At 30.4% G+C, this 25,128-nt stretch overlaps 1 long non-coding RNA gene across 1 annotated transcript in view; it reads right to left on the bottom strand.

Annotated features, from left to right (window-relative positions):
* Positions 1-302: 302 nt before the first annotated feature.
* The window catches only part of LOC143050035 (uncharacterized), a 47,350-nt gene continuing 22,524 nt past the window's right edge, over positions 303-25,128 (bottom strand). The window contains exon 2 of the long non-coding RNA XR_012970427.1: positions 303-1,203. This is a non-coding gene — a long non-coding RNA (uncharacterized LOC143050035). The remainder of the gene's footprint in view (positions 1,204-25,128) is intronic.

Below are 25,128 nucleotides of genomic sequence, written 5' to 3'. Positions count from 1 at the left end.
ATGCTCTCGGGTGGCTTACATTATATTGAAAGGTAGATTTTGGTAATCATACCGTGAATACCTTTTGGCTTCTTATGTTTTAAAGTTTGATTGTTCTTAACCTCAATTTCATTATTAAACAACTGTTTAAAAAATATTTGTCAAACAGATTGCCCACTAATAATGAGTAATAATGGGATAACTATATTTTCTATAAGGCATTCTTTCAATGTCTACACATCCTGCAGACAGCTGTTGAACTATAAGTAACCAGTATGTAATGATTGCATATCTAACAACTAAAATAAAGAAAAATAAAACCATATTCTGTAAAAGATTTAATAACACACTAAAAAAACCTAAAGCCTCTGTAGGTAAGAAAAAAATGATAAGAAATTCACATGTAATGTTGTGAAGTTTTACTACAATAATACATGTAATTATAGTTCTTACAATAATACGTAGCAGATTTTCACTTCTCTGTCTGCAATGCTTCGTTTTATTGGAATCCCTTTATCACTTCTATGTCTGCAATGCTTCGTTTTATTGGAATCCCTTTATCACTTCTGTGTCTGCAATGCTTCGTTTTATTGGAATCCCTTTATCATCAGTACGCAATTATTACTCAATTACATGTATAACAATGTTTAACCACCAGTTCTAATTTATAAATACAAACGGAAAGATTAGATCCTTAAATGACCATAAATGCAGTCAAATTTAAAAAAAAAATGAACAGTTATGACTTGATTCATTGCTATAACAAAGAGAGAAAAAAATATTTTACACCTGATATGTATTTGTGATTGTCTTACTTGATGATAAAAAAAAAATTGTAAACGCTTCTTTCCTGATTTAGCTAAATATTGACAATTTTACTTGAATTATGTAATTTTAAGGAGGTCTCAGTCAAATTGCAAGTTAATGTTAATATTTTATGAAATGTTTTATCAGACATTTAAAAATAAATTATTATTGATGTTTTGCAGCATATAAAAGAGGGACGAAAGATACCAAAGGGACAGTCAAACTCATAAAACAATCTAAAACAAACTGACAACGCCATGGCTAAAAATGAAAAGGACAAACAAACAAGAGCACACACGACACAACATAGAAAACTAAAGAATAAACAACACGAACCCCACCAAAAAACTAGGGGTGATCTCAGGTGCTCCGGAAGGGTAAGCAGATCCTGCTCCACATGTGGCACCCGTCTTGTTGCTAAGGTAGCAATAAACAGTTAGGAAAAAATATTATAATTTGCCCTTATAGATTTTACCATCCCCTTTTCATTGCTTTCTTGCAATATCAAGCTTACTGCTTGTGTCATATATGTGCATATGTATGTAATCAGAATCTTCCATAGATTTTATATCCAGTATATAAAATGGTAAAATATAATTTCTTTTGGGTGTATCCATGGCAACAATCTGTATTTATTTGTTATAAAATATTGCAAAAAGGGGGGGAAAGATGTCACATATTTCCCCAAAATTTGGCTAAAAGTAGAATTTCAATCGCTTGAAGTAATACCTTTTCTGAAACTGTGTACATACATCATTCAGCAAATCCAATGAAAATCATATGTCTTTCGTCTCATTTTTTTGTAAAATTGCGTCAAAAAGTTCGTGTAGAAAAAAAGTGTTTGTAAACATTACATTAATTTCTGGGCCGAAAGCCGGTCTAGCTATGAAAATACGGATTGTCAAACAGAAAATAGCCCATAAAACATGTAAAACATAATCTTGATGCTCTTATAAACCATCTTTGAAGGCTAAGTTAGCACTCAGCTTTCTAAAAATGAATTTTATTACACAATAACTTTCCTATTTGAAAAATCCACCGGGGCCAAAATGCGAAACTAAACTCCTAACTGTGTATTGCTACCTTAATAGTAAATATTTTTTTCAAATTCTCCCTTTTAACTTATTTTCTGTGTTCTGCTAGCTAAATCGAGTAAAATGGCCTTTTATTTTTGAAAATTGGTTGAGTAATGAATATTTTATGAAGGTTAGCAGTTGACACTGAAACGCGACAAAAACTGATTTAAAGAAAGGTGCCAAGTCAAAGTGTAAAATCTTGTCTCTACCTTAATTTTTGGCAAAATCTTAAAAACTATACCTCTTTTGTCAGTTTTTTTATGCAGAAAATCTTAATAAGATCTCTGATGATGCAAAATTGTACAAAATGTAGCAATTTCAAGCATCAAAATGTTAATCTTTATGCCTATTGCATAGTAAAGACTTGATTAAAAGACTTGGTGATAGGGAATCAATTTCTTACATCTGATTTAACTTTACATTTAATATATGCCAAAATGTAACATAAAATCTTGATAAAAACAATAATTTGATATATTCGCAAGAAAAAAACCAACGCGTTCAATACTTAGGCTACTACATGCAGCCCAGTTCATCAGAAGCAAGGGTTAAGCCGATAGAGTACAAATATAAGCCTTGTGTCAAAATGTCTAATTTTGGTTGCTAAGGACTGTAAACAATAAAATTGACATGTATTGTCATTCTTAAATACTTAATTTCCTCAGAAGTTGATTTAGAATCTAAATATCAATAGATTTGTGGCATGAAAAGTCTTAAATTATACAATTCTGAGCTTGGTAAGTATGCCATAAGGTAGCAATAAACAGTTAGGAAAAAATATTATAATTTGCCCTTATAGATTTTACCATCCCCTTTTCATTGCTTTCTTGCAATATCAAGCTTACTGCTTGTGTCATATATGTGCATATGTATGTAATCAGAATCTTCCATAGATTTTATATCCAGTATATAAAATGGTAAAATATAATTTCTTTTGGGTGTATCCATGGCAACAATCTGTATTTATTTGTTATAAAATATTGCAAAAAGGGGGGGAAAGATGTCACATATTTCCCCAAAATTTGGCTAAAAGTAGAATTTCAATCGCTTGAAGTAATACCTTTTCTGAAACTGTGTACATACATCATTCAGCAAATCCAATGAAAATCATATGTCTTTCGTCTCATTTTTTTGTAAAATTGCGTCAAAAAGTTCGTGTAGAAAAAAAGTGTTTGTAAACATTACATTAATTTCTGGGCCGAAAGCCGGTCTAGCTATGAAAATACGGATTGTCAAACAGAAAATAGCCCATAAAACATGTAAAACATAATCTTGATGCTCTTATAAACCATCTTTGAAGGCTAAGTTAGCACTCAGCTTTCTAAAAATGAATTTTATTACACAATAACTTTCCTATTTGAAAAATCCACCGGGGCCAAAATGCGAAACTAAACTCCTAACTGTGTATTGCTACCTTAATAGTAAATATTTTTTTCAAATTCTCCCTTTTAACTTATTTTCTGTGTTCTGCTAGCTAAATCGAGTAAAATGGCCTTTTATTTTTGAAAATTGGTTGAGTAATGAATATTTTATGAAGGTTAGCAGTTGACACTGAAACGCGACAAAAACTGATTTAAAGAAAGGTGCCAAGTCAAAGTGTAAAATCTTGTCTCTACCTTAATTTTTGGCAAAATCTTAAAAACTATACCTCTTTTGTCAGTTTTTTTATGCAGAAAATCTTAATAAGATCTCTGATGATGCAAAATTGTACAAAATGTAGCAATTTCAAGCATCAAAATGTTAATCTTTATGCCTATTGCATAGTAAAGACTTGATTAAAAGACTTGGTGATAGGGAATCAATTTCTTACATCTGATTTAACTTTACATTTAATATATGCCAAAATGTAACATAAAATCTTGATAAAAACAATAATTTGATATATTCGCAAGAAAAAAACCAACGCGTTCAATACTTAGGCTACTACATGCAGCCCAGTTCATCAGAAGCAAGGGTTAAGCCGATAGAGTACAAATATAAGCCTTGTGTCAAAATGTCTAATTTTGGTTGCTAAGGACTGTAAACAATAAAATTGACATGTATTGTCATTCTTAAATACTTAATTTCCTCAGAAGTTGATTTAGAATCTAAATATCAATAGATTTGTGGCATGAAAAGTCTTAAATTATACAATTCTGAGCTTGGTAAGTATGCCATAAGGTAGCAATAAACAGTTAGGAAAAAATATTATAATTTGCCCTTATAGATTTTACCATCCCCTTTTCATTGCTTTCTTGCAATATCAAGCTTACTGCTTGTGTCATATATGTGCATATGTATGTAATCAGAATCTTCCATAGATTTTATATCCAGTATATAAAATGGTAAAATATAATTTCTTTTGGGTGTATCCATGGCAACAATCTGTATTTATTTGTTATAAAATATTGCAAAAAGGGGGGGAAAGATGTCACATATTTCCCCAAAATTTGGCTAAAAGTAGAATTTCAATCGCTTGAAGTAATACCTTTTCTGAAACTGTGTACATACATCATTCAGCAAATCCAATGAAAATCATATGTCTTTTGTCTCATTTTTTTGTAAAATTGCGTCAAAAAGTTCGTGTAGAAAAAAAGTGTTTGTAAACATTACATTAATTTCTGGGCCGAAAGCCGGTCTAGCTATGAAAATACGGATTGTCAAACAGAAAATAGCCCATAAAACATGTAAAACATAATCTTGATGCTCTTATAAACCATCTTTGAAGGCTAAGTTAGCACTCAGCTTTCTAAAAATGAATTTTATTACACAATAACTTTCCTATTTGAAAAATCCACCGGGGCCAAAATGCGAAACTAAACTCCTAACTGTGTATTGCTACCTTAATAGTAAATATTTTTTTCAAATTCTCCCTTTTAACTTATTTTCTGTGTTCTGCTAGCTAAATCGAGTAAAATGGCCTTTTATTTTTGAAAATTGGTTGAGTAATGAATATTTTATGAAGGTTAGCAGTTGACACTGAAACGCGACAAAAACTGATTTAAAGAAAGGTGCCAAGTCAAAGTGTAAAATCTTGTCTCTACCTTAATTTTTGGCAAAATCTTAAAAACTATACCTCTTTTGTCAGTTTTTTTATGCAGAAAATCTTAATAAGATCTCTGATGATGCAAAATTGTACAAAATGTAGCAATTTCAAGCATCAAAATGTTAATCTTTATGCCTATTGCATAGTAAAGACTTGATTAAAAGACTTGGTGATAGGGAATCAATTTCTTACATCTGATTTAACTTTACATTTAATATATGCCAAAATGTAACATAAAATCTTGATAAAAACAATAATTTGATATATTCGCAAGAAAAAAACCAACGCGTTCAATACTTAGGCTACTACATGCAGCCCAGTTCATCAGAAGCAAGGGTTAAGCCGATAGAGTACAAATATAAGCCTTGTGTCAAAATGTCTAATTTTGGTTGCTAAGGACTGTAAACAATAAAATTGACATGTATTGTCATTCTTAAATACTTAATTTCCTCAGAAGTTGATTTAGAATCTAAATATCAATAGATTTGTGGCATGAAAAGTCTTAAATTATACAATTCTGAGCTTGGTAAGTATGCCTTAATAGTAAATATTTTTTTCAAATTCTCCCTTTTAACTTATTTTCTGTGTTCTGCTAGCTAAATCGAGTAAAATGGCCTTTTATTTTTGAAAATTGGTTGAGTAATGAATATTTTATGAAGGTTAGCAGTTGACACTGAAACGCGACAAAAACTGATTTAAAGAAAGGTGCCAAGTCAAAGTGTAAAATCTTGTCTCTACCTTAATTTTTGGCAAAATCTTAAAAACTATACCTCTTTTGTCAGTTTTTTTATGCAGAAAATCTTAATAAGATCTCTGATGATGCAAAATTGTACAAAATGTAGCAATTTCAAGCATCAAAATGTTAATCTTTATGCCTATTGCATAGTAAAGACTTGATTAAAAGACTTGGTGATAGGGAATCAATTTCTTACATCTGATTTAACTTTACATTTAATATATGCCAAAATGTAACATAAAATCTTGATAAAAACAATAATTTGATATATTCGCAAGAAAAAAACCAACGCGTTCAATACTTAGGCTACTACATGCAGCCCAGTTCATCAGAAGCAAGGGTTAAGCCGATAGAGTACAAATATAAGCCTTGTGTCAAAATGTCTAATTTTGGTTGCTAAGGACTGTAAACAATAAAATTGACATGTATTGTCATTCTTAAATACTTAATTTCCTCAGAAGTTGATTTAGAATCTAAATATCAATAGATTTGTGGCATGAAAAGTCTTAAATTATACAATTCTGAGCTTGGTAAGTATGCCATAAGGTAGCAATAAACAGTTAGGAAAAAATATTATAATTTGCCCTTATAGATTTTACCATCCCCTTTTCATTGCTTTCTTGCAATATCAAGCTTACTGCTTGTGTCATATATGTGCATATGTATGTAATCAGAATCTTCCATAGATTTTATATCCAGTATATAAAATGGTAAAATATAATTTCTTTTGGGTGTATCCATGGCAACAATCTGTATTTATTTGTTATAAAATATTGCAAAAAGGGGGGGAAAGATGTCACATATTTCCCCAAAATTTGGCTAAAAGTAGAATTTCAATCGCTTGAAGTAATACCTTTTCTGAAACTGTGTACATACATCATTCAGCAAATCCAATGAAAATCATATGTCTTTCGTCTCATTTTTTTGTAAAATTGCGTCAAAAAGTTCGTGTAGAAAAAAAGTGTTTGTAAACATTACATTAATTTCTGGGCCGAAAGCCGGTCTAGCTATGAAAATACGGATTGTCAAACAGAAAATAGCCCATAAAACATGTAAAACATAATCTTGATGCTCTTATAAACCATCTTTGAAGGCTAAGTTAGCACTCAGCTTTCTAAAAATGAATTTTATTACACAATAACTTTCCTATTTGAAAAATCCACCGGGGCCAAAATGCGAAACTAAACTCCTAACTGTGTATTGCTACCTTAATAGTAAATATTTTTTTCAAATTCTCCCTTTTAACTTATTTTCTGTGTTCTGCTAGCTAAATCGAGTAAAATGGCCTTTTATTTTTGAAAATTGGTTGAGTAATGAATATTTTATGAAGGTTAGCAGTTGACACTGAAACGCGACAAAAACTGATTTAAAGAAAGGTGCCAAGTCAAAGTGTAAAATCTTGTCTCTACCTTAATTTTTGGCAAAATCTTAAAAACTATACCTCTTTTGTCAGTTTTTTTATGCAGAAAATCTTAATAAGATCTCTGATGATGCAAAATTGTACAAAATGTAGCAATTTCAAGCATCAAAATGTTAATCTTTATGCCTATTGCATAGTAAAGACTTGATTAAAAGACTTGGTGATAGGGAATCAATTTCTTACATCTGATTTAACTTTACATTTAATATATGCCAAAATGTAACATAAAATCTTGATAAAAACAATAATTTGATATATTCGCAAGAAAAAAACCAACGCGTTCAATACTTAGGCTACTACATGCAGCCCAGTTCATCAGAAGCAAGGGTTAAGCCGATAGAGTACAAATATAAGCCTTGTGTCAAAATGTCTAATTTTGGTTGCTAAGGACTGTAAACAATAAAATTGACATGTATTGTCATTCTTAAATACTTAATTTCCTCAGAAGTTGATTTAGAATCTAAATATCAATAGATTTGTGGCATGAAAAGTCTTAAATTATACAATTCTGAGCTTGGTAAGTATGCCATAAGGTAGCAATAAACAGTTAGGAAAAAATATTATAATTTGCCCTTATAGATTTTACCATCCCCTTTTCATTGCTTTCTTGCAATATCAAGCTTACTGCTTGTGTCATATATGTGCATATGTATGTAATCAGAATCTTCCATAGATTTTATATCCAGTATATAAAATGGTAAAATATAATTTCTTTTGGGTGTATCCATGGCAACAATCTGTATTTATTTGTTATAAAATATTGCAAAAAGGGGGGGAAAGATGTCACATATTTCCCCAAAATTTGGCTAAAAGTAGAATTTCAATCGCTTGAAGTAATACCTTTTCTGAAACTGTGTACATACATCATTCAGCAAATCCAATGAAAATCATATGTCTTTCGTCTCATTTTTTTGTAAAATTGCGTCAAAAAGTTCGTGTAGAAAAAAAGTGTTTGTAAACATTACATTAATTTCTGGGCCGAAAGCCGGTCTAGCTATGAAAATACGGATTGTCAAACAGAAAATAGCCCATAAAACATGTAAAACATAATCTTGATGCTCTTATAAACCATCTTTGAAGGCTAAGTTAGCACTCAGCTTTCTAAAAATGAATTTTATTACACAATAACTTTCCTATTTGAAAAATCCACCGGGGCCAAAATGCGAAACTAAACTCCTAACTGTGTATTGCTACCTTAATAGTAAATATTTTTTTCAAATTCTCCCTTTTAACTTATTTTCTGTGTTCTGCTAGCTAAATCGAGTAAAATGGCCTTTTATTTTTGAAAATTGGTTGAGTAATGAATATTTTATGAAGGTTAGCAGTTGACACTGAAACGCGACAAAAACTGATTTAAAGAAAGGTGCCAAGTCAAAGTGTAAAATCTTGTCTCTACCTTAATTTTTGGCAAAATCTTAAAAACTATACCTCTTTTGTCAGTTTTTTTATGCAGAAAATCTTAATAAGATCTCTGATGATGCAAAATTGTACAAAATGTAGCAATTTCAAGCATCAAAATGTTAATCTTTATGCCTATTGCATAGTAAAGACTTGATTAAAAGACTTGGTGATAGGGAATCAATTTCTTACATCTGATTTAACTTTACATTTAATATATGCCAAAATGTAACATAAAATCTTGATAAAAACAATAATTTGATATATTCGCAAGAAAAAAACCAACGCGTTCAATACTTAGGCTACTACATGCAGCCCAGTTCATCAGAAGCAAGGGTTAAGCCGATAGAGTACAAATATAAGCCTTGTGTCAAAATGTCTAATTTTGGTTGCTAAGGACTGTAAACAATAAAATTGACATGTATTGTCATTCTTAAATACTTAATTTCCTCAGAAGTTGATTTAGAATCTAAATATCAATAGATTTGTGGCATGAAAAGTCTTAAATTATACAATTCTGAGCTTGGTAAGTATGCCTTAATAGTAAATATTTTTTTCAAATTCTCCCTTTTAACTTATTTTCTGTGTTCTGCTAGCTAAATCGAGTAAAATGGCCTTTTATTTTTGAAAATTGGTTGAGTAATGAATATTTTATGAAGGTTAGCAGTTGACACTGAAACGCGACAAAAACTGATTTAAAGAAAGGTGCCAAGTCAAAGTGTAAAATCTTGTCTCTACCTTAATTTTTGGCAAAATCTTAAAAACTATACCTCTTTTGTCAGTTTTTTTATGCAGAAAATCTTAATAAGATCTCTGATGATGCAAAATTGTACAAAATGTAGCAATTTCAAGCATCAAAATGTTAATCTTTATGCCTATTGCATAGTAAAGACTTGATTAAAAGACTTGGTGATAGGGAATCAATTTCTTACATCTGATTTAACTTTACATTTAATATATGCCAAAATGTAACATAAAATCTTGATAAAAACAATAATTTGATATATTCGCAAGAAAAAAACCAACGCGTTCAATACTTAGGCTACTACATGCAGCCCAGTTCATCAGAAGCAAGGGTTAAGCCGATAGAGTACAAATATAAGCCTTGTGTCAAAATGTCTAATTTTGGTTGCTAAGGACTGTAAACAATAAAATTGACATGTATTGTCATTCTTAAATACTTAATTTCCTCAGAAGTTGATTTAGAATCTAAATATCAATAGATTTGTGGCATGAAAAGTCTTAAATTATACAATTCTGAGCTTGGTAAGTATGCCATAAGGTAGCAATAAACAGTTAGGAAAAAATATTATAATTTGCCCTTATAGATTTTACCATCCCCTTTTCATTGCTTTCTTGCAATATCAAGCTTACTGCTTGTGTCATATATGTGCATATGTATGTAATCAGAATCTTCCATAGATTTTATATCCAGTATATAAAATGGTAAAATATAATTTCTTTTGGGTGTATCCATGGCAACAATCTGTATTTATTTGTTATAAAATATTGCAAAAAGGGGGGGAAAGATGTCACATATTTCCCAAAAATTTGGCTAAAAGTAGAATTTCAATCGCTTGAAGTAATACCTTTTCTGAAACTGTGTACATACATCATTCAGCAAATCCAATGAAAATCATATGTCTTTCGTCTCATTTTTTTGTAAAATTGCGTCAAAAAGTTCGTGTAGAAAAAAAGTGTTTGTAAACATTACATTAATTTCTGGGCCGAAAGCCGGTCTAGCTATGAAAATACGGATTGTCAAACAGAAAATAGCCCATAAAACATGTAAAACATAATCTTGATGCTCTTATAAACCATCTTTGAAGGCTAAGTTAGCACTCAGCTTTCTAAAAATGAATTTTATTACACAATAACTTTCCTATTTGAAAAATCCACCGGGGCCAAAATGCGAAACTAAACTCCTAACTGTGTATTGCTACCTTAATAGTAAATATTTTTTTCAAATTCTCCCTTTTAACTTATTTTCTGTGTTCTGCTAGCTAAATCGAGTAAAATGGCCTTTTATTTTTGAAAATTGGTTGAGTAATGAATATTTTATGAAGGTTAGCAGTTGACACTGAAACGCGACAAAAACTGATTTAAAGAAAGGTGCCAAGTCAAAGTGTAAAATCTTGTCTCTACCTTAATTTTTGGCAAAATCTTAAAAACTATACCTCTTTTGTCAGTTTTTTTATGCAGAAAATCTTAATAAGATCTCTGATGATGCAAAATTGTACAAAATGTAGCAATTTCAAGCATCAAAATGTTAATCTTTATGCCTATTGCATAGTAAAGACTTGATTAAAAGACTTGGTGATAGGGAATCAATTTCTTACATCTGATTTAACTTTACATTTAATATATGCCAAAATGTAACATAAAATCTTGATAAAAACAATAATTTGATATATTCGCAAGAAAAAAACCAACGCGTTCAATACTTAGGCTACTACATGCAGCCCAGTTCATCAGAAGCAAGGGTTAAGCCGATAGAGTACAAATATAAGCCTTGTGTCAAAATGTCTAATTTTGGTTGCTAAGGACTGTAAACAATAAAATTGACATGTATTGTCATTCTTAAATACTTAATTTCCTCAGAAGTTGATTTAGAATCTAAATATCAATAGATTTGTGGCATGAAAAGTCTTAAATTATACAATTCTGAGCTTGGTAAGTATGCCATAAGGTAGCAATAAACAGTTAGGAAAAAATATTATAATTTGCCCTTATAGATTTTACCATCCCCTTTTCATTGCTTTCTTGCAATATCAAGCTTACTGCTTGTGTCATATATGTGCATATGTATGTAATCAGAATCTTCCATAGATTTTATATCCAGTATATAAAATGGTAAAATATAATTTCTTTTGGGTGTATCCATGGCAACAATCTGTATTTATTTGTTATAAAATATTGCAAAAAGGGGGGGAAAGATGTCACATATTTCCCCAAAATTTGGCTAAAAGTAGAATTTCAATCGCTTGAAGTAATACCTTTTCTGAAACTGTGTACATACATCATTCAGCAAATCCAATGAAAATCATATGTCTTTCGTCTCATTTTTTTGTAAAATTGCGTCAAAAAGTTCGTGTAGAAAAAAAGTGTTTGTAAACATTACATTAATTTCTGGGCCGAAAGCCGGTCTAGCTATGAAAATACGGATTGTCAAACAGAAAATAGCCCATAAAACATGTAAAACATAATCTTGATGCTCTTATAAACCATCTTTGAAGGCTAAGTTAGCACTCAGCTTTCTAAAAATGAATTTTATTACACAATAACTTTCCTATTTGAAAAATCCACCGGGGCCAAAATGCGAAACTAAACTCCTAACTGTGTATTGCTACCTTAATAGTAAATATTTTTTTCAAATTCTCCCTTTTAACTTATTTTCTGTGTTCTGCTAGCTAAATCGAGTAAAATGGCCTTTTATTTTTGAAAATTGGTTGAGTAATGAATATTTTATGAAGGTTAGCAGTTGACACTGAAACGCGACAAAAACTGATTTAAAGAAAGGTGCCAAGTCAAAGTGTAAAATCTTGTCTCTACCTTAATTTTTGGCAAAATCTTAAAAACTATACCTCTTTTGTCAGTTTTTTTATGCAGAAAATCTTAATAAGATCTCTGATGATGCAAAATTGTACAAAATGTAGCAATTTCAAGCATCAAAATGTTAATCTTTATGCCTATTGCATAGTAAAGACTTGATTAAAAGACTTGGTGATAGGGAATCAATTTCTTACATCTGATTTAACTTTACATTTAATATATGCCAAAATGTAACATAAAATCTTGATAAAAACAATAATTTGATATATTCGCAAGAAAAAAACCAACGCGTTCAATACTTAGGCTACTACATGCAGCCCAGTTCATCAGAAGCAAGGGTTAAGCCGATAGAGTACAAATATAAGCCTTGTGTCAAAATGTCTAATTTTGGTTGCTAAGGACTGTAAACAATAAAATTGACATGTATTGTCATTCTTAAATACTTAATTTCCTCAGAAGTTGATTTAGAATCTAAATATCAATAGATTTGTGGCATGAAAAGTCTTAAATTATACAATTCTGAGCTTGGTAAGTATGCCATAAGGTAGCAATAAACAGTTAGGAAAAAATATTATAATTTGCCCTTATAGATTTTACCATCCCCTTTTCATTGCTTTCTTGCAATATCAAGCTTACTGCTTGTGTCATATATGTGCATATGTATGTAATCAGAATCTTCCATAGATTTTATATCCAGTATATAAAATGGTAAAATATAATTTCTTTTGGGTGTATCCATGGCAACAATCTGTATTTATTTGTTATAAAATATTGCAAAAAGGGGGGGAAAGATGTCACATATTTCCCCAAAATTTGGCTAAAAGTAGAATTTCAATCGCTTGAAGTAATACCTTTTCTGAAACTGTGTACATACATCATTCAGCAAATCCAATGAAAATCATATGTCTTTCGTCTCATTTTTTTGTAAAATTGCGTCAAAAAGTTCGTGTAGAAAAAAAGTGTTTGTAAACATTACATTAATTTCTGGGCCGAAAGCCGGTCTAGCTATGAAAATACGGATTGTCAAACAGAAAATAGCCCATAAAACATGTAAAACATAATCTTGATGCTCTTATAAACCATCTTTGAAGGCTAAGTTAGCACTCAGCTTTCTAAAAATGAATTTTATTACACAATAACTTTCCTATTTGAAAAATCCACCGGGGCCAAAATGCGAAACTAAACTCCTAACTGTGTATTGCTACCTTAATAGTAAATATTTTTTTCAAATTCTCCCTTTTAACTTATTTTCTGTGTTCTGCTAGCTAAATCGAGTAAAATGGCCTTTTATTTTTGAAAATTGGTTGAGTAATGAATATTTTATGAAGGTTAGCAGTTGACACTGAAACGCGACAAAAACTGATTTAAAGAAAGGTGCCAAGTCAAAGTGTAAAATCTTGTCTCTACCTTAATTTTTGGCAAAATCTTAAAAACTATACCTCTTTTGTCAGTTTTTTTATGCAGAAAATCTTAATAAGATCTCTGATGATGCAAAATTGTACAAAATGTAGCAATTTCAAGCATCAAAATGTTAATCTTTATGCCTATTGCATAGTAAAGACTTGATTAAAAGACTTGGTGATAGGGAATCAATTTCTTACATCTGATTTAACTTTACATTTAATATATGCCAAAATGTAACATAAAATCTTGATAAAAACAATAATTTGATATATTCGCAAGAAAAAAACCAACGCGTTCAATACTTAGGCTACTACATGCAGCCCAGTTCATCAGAAGCAAGGGTTAAGCCGATAGAGTACAAATATAAGCCTTGTGTCAAAATGTCTAATTTTGGTTGCTAAGGACTGTAAACAATAAAATTGACATGTATTGTCATTCTTAAATACTTAATTTCCTCAGAAGTTGATTTAGAATCTAAATATCAATAGATTTGTGGCATGAAAAGTCTTAAATTATACAATTCTGAGCTTGGTAAGTATGCCATAAGGTAGCAATAAACAGTTAGGAAAAAATATTATAATTTGCCCTTATAGATTTTACCATCCCCTTTTCATTGCTTTCTTGCAATATCAAGCTTACTGCTTGTGTCATATATGTGCATATGTATGTAATCAGAATCTTCCATAGATTTTATATCCAGTATATAAAATGGTAAAATATAATTTCTTTTGGGTGTATCCATGGCAACAATCTGTATTTATTTGTTATAAAATATTGCAAAAAGGGGGGGAAAGATGTCACATATTTCCCCAAAATTTGGCTAAAAGTAGAATTTCAATCGCTTGAAGTAATACCTTTTCTGAAACTGTGTACATACATCATTCAGCAAATCCAATGAAAATCATATGTCTTTCGTCTCATTTTTTTGTAAAATTGCGTCAAAAAGTTCGTGTAGAAAAAAAGTGTTTGTAAACATTACATTAATTTCTGGGCCGAAAGCCGGTCTAGCTATGAAAATACGGATTGTCAAACAGAAAATAGCCCATAAAACATGTAAAACATAATCTTGATGCTCTTATAAACCATCTTTGAAGGCTAAGTTAGCACTCAGCTTTCTAAAAATGAATTTTATTACACAATAACTTTCCTATTTGAAAAATCCACCGGGGCCAAAATGCGAAACTAAACTCCTAACTGTGTATTGCTACCTTAATAGTAAATATTTTTTTCAAATTCTCCCTTTTAACTTATTTTCTGTGTTCTGCTAGCTAAATCGAGTAAAATGGCCTTTTATTTTTGAAAATTGGTTGAGTAATGAATATTTTATGAAGGTTAGCAGTTGACACTGAAACGCGACAAAAACTGATTTAAAGAAAGGTGCCAAGTCAAAGTGTAAAATCTTGTCTCTACCTTAATTTTTGGCAAAATCTTAAAAACTATACCTCTTTTGTCAGTTTTTTTATGCAGAAAATCTTAATAAGATCTCTGATGATGCAAAATTGTACAAAATGTAGCAATTTCAAGCATCAAAATGTTAATCTTTATGCCTATTGCATAGTAAAGACTTGATTAAAAGACTTGGTGATAGGGAATCAATTTCTTACATCTGATTTAACTTTACATTTAATATATGCCAAAATGTAACATAAAATCTTGATAAAAACAATAATTTGATATATTCGCAAGAAAAAAACCAACGCGTTCAATACTTAGGCTACTACATGCAGCCCAGTTCATCAGAAGCAAGGGTTAAGCCGATAGAGTACAAATATAAGCCTTGTGTCAAAATGTCTAATTTTGGTTGCTAAGGACTGTAAACAATAAAATTGACATGTATTGTCATTCTTAAATACTTAATTTCCTCAGAAGTTGATTTAGAATCTAAATATCAATAGATTTGTGGCATGAAAAGTCTTAAATTATACAATTCTGAGCTTGGTAAGTATGCCTTAATAGTAAATATTTTTTTCAAATTCTCCCTTTTAACTTATTTTCTGTGTTCTGCTAGCTAAATCGAGTAAAATGGCCTTTTATTTTTGAAAATTGGTTGAGTAATGAATATTTTATGAAGGTTAGCAGTTGACACTGAAACGCGACAAAAACTGATTTAAAGAAAGGTGCCAAGTCAAAGTGTAAAATCTTGTCTCTACCTTAATTTTTGGCAAAATCTTAAAAACTATACCTCTTTTGTCAGTTTTTTTATGCAGAAAATCTTAATAAGATCTCTGATGATGCAAAATTGTACAAAATGTAGCAATTTCAAGCATCAAAATGTTAATCTTTATGCCTATTGCATAGTAAAGACTTGATTAAAAGACTTGGTGATAGGGAATCAATTTCTTACATCTGATTTAACTTTACATTTAATATATGCCAAAATGTAACATAAAATCTTGATAAAAACAATAATTTGATATATTCGCAAGAAAAAAACCAACGCGTTCAATACTTAGGCTACTACATGCAGCCCAGTTCATCAGAAGCAAGGGTTAAGCCGATAGAGTACAAATATAAGCCTTGTGTCAAAATGTCTAATTTTGGTTGCTAAGGACTGTAAACAATAAAATTGACATGTATTGTCATTCTTAAATACTTAATTTCCTCAGAAGTTGATTTAGAATCTAAATATCAATAGATTTGTGGCATGAAAAGTCTTAAATTATACAATTCTGAGCTTGGTAAGTATGCCATAAGGTAGCAATAAACAGTTAGGAAAAAATATTATAATTTGCCCTTATAGATTTTACCATCCCCTTTTCATTGCTTTCTTGCAATATCAAGCTTACTGCTTGTGTCATATATGTGCATATGTATGTAATCAGAATCTTCCATAGATTTTATATCCAGTATATAAAATGGTAAAATATAATTTCTTTTGGGTGTATCCATGGCAACAATCTGTATTTATTTGTTATAAAATATTGCAAAAAGGGGGGGAAAGATGTCACATATTTCCCCAAAATTTGGCTAAAAGTAGAATTTCAATCGCTTGAAGTAATACCTTTTCTGAAACTGTGTACATACATCATTCAGCAAATCCAATGAAAATCATATGTCTTTCGTCTCATTTTTTTGTAAAATTGCGTCAAAAAGTTCGTGTAGAAAAAAAGTGTTTGTAAACATTACATTAATTTCTGGGCCGAAAGCCGGTCTAGCTATGAAAATACGGATTGTCAAACAGAAAATAGCCCATAAAACATGTAAAACATAATCTTGATGCTCTTATAAACCATCTTTGAAGGCTAAGTTAGCACTCAGCTTTCTAAAAATGAATTTTATTACACAATAACTTTCCTATTTGAAAAATCCACCGGGGCCAAAATGCGAAACTAAACTCCTAACTGTGTATTGCTACCTTAATAGTAAATATTTTTTTCAAATTCTCCCTTTTAACTTATTTTCTGTGTTCTGCTAGCTAAATCGAGTAAAATGGCCTTTTATTTTTGAAAATTGGTTGAGTAATGAATATTTTATGAAGGTTAGCAGTTGACACTGAAACGCGACAAAAACTGATTTAAAGAAAGGTGCCAAGTCAAAGTGTAAAATCTTGTCTCTACCTTAATTTTTGGCAAAATCTTAAAAACTATACCTCTTTTGTCAGTTTTTTTATGCAGAAAATCTTAATAAGATCTCTGATGATGCAAAATTGTACAAAATGTAGCAATTTCAAGCATCAAAATGTTAATCTTTATGCCTATTGCATAGTAAAGACTTGATTAAAAGACTTGGTGATAGGGAATCAATTTCTTACATCTGATTTAACTTTACATTTAATATATGCCAAAATGTAACATAAAATCTTGATAAAAACAATAATTTGATATATTCGCAAGAAAAAAACCAACGCGTTCAATACTTAGGCTACTACATGCAGCCCAGTTCATCAGAAGCAAGGGTTAAGCCGATAGAGTACAAATATAAGCCTTGTGTCAAAATGTCTAATTTTGGTTGCTAAGGACTGTAAACAATAAAATTGACATGTATTGTCATTCTTAAATACTTAATTTCCTCAGAAGTTGATTTAGAATCTAAATATCAATAGATTTGTGGCATGAAAAGTCTTAAATTATACAATTCTGAGCTTGGTAAGTATGCCATAAGGTAGCAATAAACAGTTAGGAAAAAATATTATAATTTGCCCTTATAGATTTTACCATCCCCTTTTCATTGCTTTCTTGCAATATCAAGCTTACTGCTTGTGTCATATATGTGCATATGTATGTAATCAGAATCTTCCATAGATTTTATATCCAGTATATAAAATGGTAAAATATAATTTCTTTTGGGTGTATCCATGGCAACAATCTGTATTTATTTGTTATAAAATATTGCAAAAAGGGGGGGAAAGATGTCACATATTTCCCCAAAATTTGGCTAAAAGTAGAATTTCAATCGCTTGAAGTAATACCTTTTCTGAAACTGTGTACATACATCATTCAGCAAATCCAATGAAAATCATATGTCTTTCGTCTCATTTTTTTGTAAAATTGCGTCAAAAAGTTCGTGTAGAAAAAAAGTGTTTGTAAACATTACATTAATTTCTGGGCCGAAAGCCGGTCTAGCTATGAAAATACGGATTGTCAAACAGAAAATAGCCCATAAAACATGTAAAACATAATCTTGATGCTCTTATAAACCATCTTTGAAGGCTAAGTTAGCACTCAGCTTTCTAAAAATGAATTTTATTACACAATAACTTTCCTATTTGAAAAATCCACCGGGGCCAAAATGCGAAACTAAACTCCTAACTGTGTATTGCTACCTTAATAGTAAATATTTTTTTCAAATTCTCCCTTTTAACTTATTTTCTGTGTTCTGCTAGCTAAATCGAGTAAAATGGCCTTTTATTTTTGAAAATTGGTTGAGTAATGAATATTTTATGAAGGTTAGCAGTTGACACTGAAACGCGACAAAAACTGATTTAAAGAAAGGTGCCAAGTCAAAGTGTAAAATCTTGTCTCTACCTTAATTTTTGGCAAAATCTTAAAAACTATACCTCTTTTGTCAGTTTTTTTATGCAGAAAATCTTAATAAGATCTCTGATGATGCAAAATTGTACAAAATGTAGCAATTTCAAGCATCAAAATGTTAATCTTTATGCCTATTGCATAGTAAAGACTTGATTAAAAGACTTGGTGATAGGGAATCAATTTCTTACATCTGATTTAACTTTACATTTAATATATGCCAAAATGTAACATAAAATCTTGATAAAAACAATAATTTGATATATTCGCAAGAAAAAAACCAACGCGTTCAATACTTAGGCTACTACATGCAGCCCAGTTCATCAGAAGCAAGGGTTAAGCCGATAGAGTACAAATATAAGCCTTGTGTCAAAATGTCTAATTTTGGTTGCTAAGGACTGTAAACAATAAAATTGACATGTATTGTCATTCTTAAATACTTAATTTCCTCAGAAGTTGATTTAGAATCTAAATATCAATAGATTTGTGGCATGAAAAGTCTTAAATTATACAATTCTGAGCTTGGTAAGTATGCCATAAGGTAGCAATAAACAGTTAGGAAAAAATATTATAATTTGCCCTTATAGATTTTACCATCCCCTTTTCATTGCTTTCTTGCAATATCAAGCTTACTGCTTGTGTCATATATGTGCATATGTATGTAATCAGAATCTTCCATAGATTTTATATCCAGTATATAAAATGGTAAAATATAATTTCTTTTGGGTGTATCCATGGCAACAATCTGTATTTATTTGTTATAAAATATTGCAAAAAGGGGGGGAAAGATGTCACATATTTCCCCAAAATTTGGCTAAAAGTAGAATTTCAATCGCTTGAAGTAATACCTTTTCTGAAACTGTGTACATACATCATTCAGCAAATCCAATGAAAATCATATGTCTTTCGTCTCATTTTTTTGTAAAATTGCGTCAAAAAGTTCGTGTAGAAAAAAAGTGTTTGTAAACATTACATTAATTTCTGGGCCGAAAGCCGGTCTAGCTATGAAAATACGGATTGTCAAACAGAAAATAGCCCATAAAACATGTAAAACATAATCTTGATGCTCTTATAAACCATCTTTGAAGGCTAAGTTAGCACTCAGCTTTCTAAAAATGAATTTTATTACACAATAACTTTCCTATTTGAAAAATCCACCGGGGCCAAAATGCGAAACTAAACTCCTAACTGTGTATTGCTACCTTAATAGTAAATATTTTTTTCAAATTCTCCCTTTTAACTTATTTTCTGTGTTCTGCTAGCTAAATCGAGTAAAATGGCCTTTTATTTTTGAAAATTGGTTGAGTAATGAATATTTTATGAAGGTTAGCAGTTGACACTGAAACGCGACAAAAACTGATTTAAAGAAAGGTGCCAAGTCAAAGTGTAAAATCTTGTCTCTACCTTAATTTTTGGCAAAATCTTAAAAACTATACCTCTTTTGTCAGTTTTTTTATGCAGAAAATCTTAATAAGATCTCTGATGATGCAAAATTGTACAAAATGTAGCAATTTCAAGCATCAAAATGTTAATCTTTATGCCTATTGCATAGTAAAGACTTGATTAAAAGACTTGGTGATAGGGAATCAATTTCTTACATCTGATTTAACTTTACATTTAATATATGCCAAAATGTAACATAAAATCTTGATAAAAACAATAATTTGATATATTCGCAAGAAAAAAACCAACGCGTTCAATACTTAGGCTACTACATGCAGCCCAGTTCATCAGAAGCAAGGGTTAAGCCGATAGAGTACAAATATAAGCCTTGTGTCAAAATGTCTAATTTTGGTTGCTAAGGACTGTAAACAATAAAATTGACATGTATTGTCATTCTTAAATACTTAATTTCCTCAGAAGTTGATTTAGAATCTAAATATCAATAGATTTGTGGCATGAAAAGTCTTAAATTATACAATTCTGAGCTTGGTAAGTATGCCATAAGGTAGCAATAAACAGTTAGGAAAAAATATTATAATTTGCCCTTATAGATTTTACCATCCCCTTTTCATTGCTTTCTTGCAATATCAAGCTTACTGCTTGTGTCATATATGTGCATATGTATGTAATCAGAATCTTCCATAGATTTTATATCCAGTATATAAAATGGTAAAATATAATTTCTTTTGGGTGTATCCATGGCAACAATCTGTATTTATTTGTTATAAAATATTGCAAAAAGGGGGGGAAAGATGTCACATATTTCCCCAAAATTTGGCTAAAAGTAGAATTTCAATCGCTTGAAGTAATACCTTTTCTGAAACTGTGTACATACATCATTCAGCAAATCCAATGAAAATCATATGTCTTTCGTCTCATTTTTTTGTAAAATTGCGTCAAAAAGTTCGTGTAGAAAAAAAGTGTTTGTAAACATTACATTAATTTCTGGGCCGAAAGCCGGTCTAGCTATGAAAATACGGATTGTCAAACAGAAAATAGCCCATAAAACATGTAAAACATAATCTTGATGCTCTTATAAACCATCTTTGAAGGCTAAGTTAGCACTCAGCTTTCTAAAAATGAATTTTATTACACAATAACTTTCCTATTTGAAAAATCCACCGGGGCCAAAATGCGAAACTAAACTCCTAACTGTGTATTGCTACCTTAATAGTAAATATTTTTTTCAAATTCTCCCTTTTAACTTATTTTCTGTGTTCTGCTAGCTAAATCGAGTAAAATGGCCTTTTATTTTTGAAAATTGGTTGAGTAATGAATATTTTATGAAGGTTAGCAGTTGACACTGAAACGCGACAAAAACTGATTTAAAGAAAGGTGCCAAGTCAAAGTGTAAAATCTTGTCTCTACCTTAATTTTTGGCAAAATCTTAAAAACTATACCTCTTTTGTCAGTTTTTTTATGCAGAAAATCTTAATAAGATCTCTGATGATGCAAAATTGTACAAAATGTAGCAATTTCAAGCATCAAAATGTTAATCTTTATGCCTATTGCATAGTAAAGACTTGATTAAAAGACTTGGTGATAGGGAATCAATTTCTTACATCTGATTTAACTTTACATTTAATATATGCCAAAATGTAACATAAAATCTTGATAAAAACAATAATTTGATATATTCGCAAGAAAAAAACCAACGCGTTCAATACTTAGGCTACTACATGCAGCCCAGTTCATCAGAAGCAAGGGTTAAGCCGATAGAGTACAAATATAAGCCTTGTGTCAAAATGTCTAATTTTGGTTGCTAAGGACTGTAAACAATAAAATTGACATGTATTGTCATTCTTAAATACTTAATTTCCTCAGAAGTTGATTTAGAATCTAAATATCAATAGATTTGTGGCATGAAAAGTCTTAAATTATACAATTCTGAGCTTGGTAAGTATGCCATAAGGTAGCAATAAACAGTTAGGAAAAAATATTATAATTTGCCCTTATAGATTTTACCATCCCCTTTTCATTGCTTTCTTGCAATATCAAGCTTACTGCTTGTGTCATATATGTGCATATGTATGTAATCAGAATCTTCCATAGATTTTATATCCAGTATATAAAATGGTAAAATATAATTTCTTTTGGGTGTATCCATGGCAACAATCTGTATTTATTTGTTATAAAATATTGCAAAAAGGGGGGGAAAGATGTCACATATTTCCCCAAAATTTGGCTAAAAGTAGAATTTCAATCGCTTGAAGTAATACCTTTTCTGAAACTGTGTACATACATCATTCAGCAAATCCAATGAAAATCATATGTCTTTCGTCTCATTTTTTTGTAAAATTGCGTCAAAAAGTTCGTGTAGAAAAAAAGTGTTTGTAAACATTACATTAATTTCTGGGCCGAAAGCCGGTCTAGCTATGAAAATACGGATTGTCAAACAGAAAATAGCCCATAAAACATGTAAAACATAATCTTGATGCTCTTATAAACCATCTTTGAAGGCTAAGTTAGCACTCAGCTTTCTAAAAATGAATTTTATTACACAATAACTTTCCTATTTGAAAAATCCACCGGGGCCAAAATGCGAAACTAAACTCCTAACTGTGTATTGCTACCTTAATAGTAAATATTTTTTTCAAATTCTCCCTTTTAACTTATTTTCTGTGTTCTGCTAGCTAAATCGAGTAAAATGGCCTTTTATTTTTGAAAATTGGTTGAGTAATGAATATTTTATGAAGGTTAGCAGTTGACACTGAAACGCGACAAAAACTGATTTAAAGAAAGGTGCCAAGTCAAAGTGTAAAATCTTGTCTCTACCTTAATTTTTGGCAAAATCTTAAAAACTATACCTCTTTTGTCAGTTTTTTTATGCAGAAAATCTTAATAAGATCTCTGATGATGCAAAATTGTACAAAATGTAGCAATTTCAAGCATCAAAATGTTAATCTTTATGCCTATTGCATAGTAAAGACTTGATTAAAAGACTTGGTGATAGGGAATCAATTTCTTACATCTGATTTAACTTTACATTTAATATATGCCAAAATGTAACATAAAATCTTGATAAAAACAATAATTTGATATATTCGCAAGAAAAAAACCAACGCGTTCAATACTTAGGCTACTACATGCAGCCCAGTTCATCAGAAGCAAGGGTTAAGCCGATAGAGTACAAATATAAGCCTTGTGTCAAAATGTCTAATTTTGGTTGCTAAGGACTGTAAACAATAAAATTGACATGTATTGTCATTCTTAAATACTTAATTTCCTCAGAAGTTGATTTAGAATCTAAATATCAATAGATTTGTGGCATGAAAAGTCTTAAATTATACAATTCTGAGCTTGGTAAGTATGCCATAAGGTAGCAATAAACAGTTAGGAAAAAATATTATAATTTGCCCTTATAGATTTTACCATCCCCTTTTCATTGCTTTCTTGCAATATCAAGCTTACTGCTTGTGTCATATATGTGCATATGTATGTAATCAGAATCTTCCATAGATTTTATATCCAGTATATAAAATGGTAAAATATAATTTCTTTTGGGTGTATCCATGGCAACAATCTGTATTTATTTGTTATAAAATATTGCAAAAAGGGGGGGAAAGATGTCACATATTTCCCCAAAATTTGGCTAAAAGTAGAATTTCAATCGCTTGAAGTAATACCTTTTCTGAAACTGTGTACATACATCATTCAGCAAATCCAATGAAAATCATATGTCTTTCGTCTCATTTTTTTGTAAAATTGCGTCAAAAAGTTCGTGTAGAAAAAAAGTGTTTGTAAACATTACATTAATTTCTGGGCCGAAAGCCGGTCTAGCTATGAAAATACGGATTGTCAAACAGAAAATAGCCCATAAAACATGTAAAACATAATCTTGATGCTCTTATAAACCATCTTTGAAGGCTAAGTTAGCACTCAGCTTTCTAAAAATGAATTTTATTACACAATAACTTTCCTATTTGAAAAATCCACCGGGGCCAAAATGCGAAACTAAACTCCTAACTGTGTATTGCTACCTTAATAGTAAATATTTTTTTCAAATTCTCCCTTTTAACTTATTTTCTGTGTTCTGCTAGCTAAATCGAGTAAAATGGCCTTTTATTTTTGAAAATTGGTTGAGTAATGAATATTTTATGAAGGTTAGCAGTTGACACTGAAACGCGACAAAAACTGATTTAAAGAAAGGTGCCAAGTCAAAGTGTAAAATCTTGTCTCTACCTTAATTTTTGGCAAAATCTTAAAAACTATACCTCTTTTGTCAGTTTTTTTATGCAGAAAATCTTAATAAGATCTCTGATGATGCAAAATTGTACAAAATGTAGCAATTTCAAGCATCAAAATGTTAATCTTTATGCCTATTGCATAGTAAAGACTTGATTAAAAGACTTGGTGATAGGGAATCAATTTCTTACATCTGATTTAACTTTACATTTAATATATGCCAAAATGTAACATAAAATCTTGATAAAAACAATAATTTGATATATTCGCAAGAAAAAAACCAACGCGTTCAATACTTAGGCTACTACATGCAGCCCAGTTCATCAGAAGCAAGGGTTAAGCCGATAGAGTACAAATATAAGCCTTGTGTCAAAATGTCTAATTTTGGTTGCTAAGGACTGTAAACAATAAAATTGACATGTATTGTCATTCTTAAATACTTAATTTCCTCAGAAGTTGATTTAGAATCTAAATATCAATAGATTTGTGGCATGAAAAGTCTTAAATTATACAATTCTGAGCTTGGTAAGTATGCCTTAATAGTAAATATTTTTTTCAAATTCTCCCTTTTAACTTATTTTCTGTGTTCTGCTAGCTAAATCGAGTAAAATGGCCTTTTATTTTTGAAAATTGGTTGAGTAATGAATATTTTATGAAGGTTAGCAGTTGACACTGAAACGCGACAAAAACTGATTTAAAGAAAGGTGCCAAGTCAAAGTGTAAAATCTTGTCTCTACCTTAATTTTTGGCAAAATCTTAAAAACTATACCTCTTTTGTCAGTTTTTTTATGCAGAAAATCTTAATAAGATCTCTGATGATGCAAAATTGTACAAAATGTAGCAATTTCAAGCATCAAAATGTTAATCTTTATGCCTATTGCATAGTAAAGACTTGATTAAAAGACTTGGTGATAGGGAATCAATTTCTTACATCTGATTTAACTTTACATTTAATATATGCCAAAATGTAACATAAAATCTTGATAAAAACAATAATTTGATATATTCGCAAGAAAAAAACCAACGCGTTCAATACTTAGGCTACTACATGCAGCCCAGTTCATCAGAAGCAAGGGTTAAGCCGATAGAGTACAAATATAAGCCTTGTGTCAAAATGTCTAATTTTGGTTGCTAAG

Source organism: Mytilus galloprovincialis, chromosome 1 (genome assembly GCF_965363235.1).
Source record: "Mytilus galloprovincialis chromosome 1, xbMytGall1.hap1.1, whole genome shotgun sequence".
In the NCBI taxonomy this organism is placed as follows: Eukaryota; Metazoa; Mollusca; class Bivalvia; order Mytilida; family Mytilidae; genus Mytilus; species Mytilus galloprovincialis.
Note: the sequence above shows the minus strand (reverse complement) of the source record. Positions and strands in the feature narration are given on the sequence as shown.